General features: G+C 46.7%; 1 pseudogene; it reads right to left on the bottom strand.

Annotated features, from left to right (window-relative positions):
• Positions 1–362: 362 nt before the first annotated feature.
• Positions 363–1,147, bottom strand: LOC126489444 (complement component 1 Q subcomponent-binding protein, mitochondrial-like; annotated as a pseudogene).
• Between the last annotated feature and the right edge of the window lie 228 nt (positions 1,148–1,375).

Here is a 1,375-nt window from a genome sequence, read left to right as displayed (position 1 = left end):
GGGACAAATAAGAAGGAAAAGGTTCAGGAGCACAACAGATAAGGAAGAGAGAGGAAGACCCACACAGACACAGGTGCCCCTGAGGAGGAAGGAGCACAGGGAAGGACAAAGGCCCCAAACTGTGAAGCAAGAAATAACTGAAAATCATACCCCCCAGGAGATAAAATCAATTTTATTGTCCATCATTATGTCATAAAAAATCTACAAATCACAGATTTGTACAAGAAGAAAACAAATAGTAAATGGACGTGTACAAGCAATAACTTAAACTTGCTTTTCTTCTCCCATGCTATTAGGCTGGCAGCCAATTCAAAGCACGGTCCTGACAAGGTGGCTTCTATTCGCCGGCCAAAGCTTGCTGTTTAAATTAAGGTCCTCAGGCTCTGACAGTTTTTTTGGCTCTTGACAAAACTTTTGAGGTACTCAGAAAGGTGCTCTATTTTTGGTTCTCGGGGACTGTACTGAGTGAGCTCCACCACCTCATTCGCAAAAGTGCTATCCTCCCCTTGGTCCACAGGAAATCCATCAGGTTATACAATGCCCAGTCCAGCGAATCTACGTTGTGTGTGTGGCTGAGTAGTATTCCTTCATTCCAAGTCATGTGGCCTGGAAGCTAGCTTTTTTGACAGAGAAAAAGTATTCTTAGCTTCTTCTTGTCCGATCTCCTCCTCAGGATAGTGACAGTCCGGTACAAGGGTCTTCTTGCCTTTACACTCTGACACTTCAACTACAAAAGTGGGAGCTGATGTCAGTTCGGCTCCTCATCTTCAGGTGAGGACTCTTCCTCACAGTCAGATGTCGGAGGTGAATGTTGAAAGTGACAGTGGTCTCCTCTAACAACTTTGCCGAATAATTTAGCCTTCATCCTGTTGGCTTCCAGCTCCCAATCTCCAGACATCTTGGGAAGGGACCTATGCTTCTGGCTTTTCTTTTCTTCCTTAATTTCATCAGTCAAGAATTCAGCAAAGGCTTTGTCTTCTGCAGCACAGCCACAAGCACAGGGTGCCAGGGGCTGCAGGAGGTCAAAGTGCCTCACAGAACCCACCGGCATGCTGAGCAGCAGAAAGGGCCAGAGGCACAACCAGGGCAGGGGCTGCTGCTGCCACCAGAGTGGCACAGAGGCCCATGGCTGCAGTGCCCAGGGCATGGGAACACCCTGAAAGACATCATATGAGAATACCGAGCCATAAAGCTCAGCCCCAAAGCATAGTCTAGTGAGTGACAGGACTTTAAAGAGAACTTTTCAGAAAAGTTGTCAGAGTTTTCAACAGCCACACTCATACACACGATAACATGGTTAAGGCACTTGGGGGAATAGGAACCAAGGATCATCTCCTCTTCCTCCTCCTCCTTTATTGAGACAAAATCTTCTTCT

The sequence above is a fragment of the Alexandromys fortis genome, unplaced genomic scaffold (genome assembly GCF_014885135.2).
Source record: "Alexandromys fortis isolate MF-2015 unplaced genomic scaffold, M_Fortis_MF-2015_v1.1 scaffold_217, whole genome shotgun sequence".
In the NCBI taxonomy this organism is placed as follows: domain Eukaryota; kingdom Metazoa; phylum Chordata; class Mammalia; order Rodentia; family Cricetidae; genus Alexandromys; species Alexandromys fortis.
Note: the sequence above shows the minus strand (reverse complement) of the source record. Positions and strands in the feature narration are given on the sequence as shown.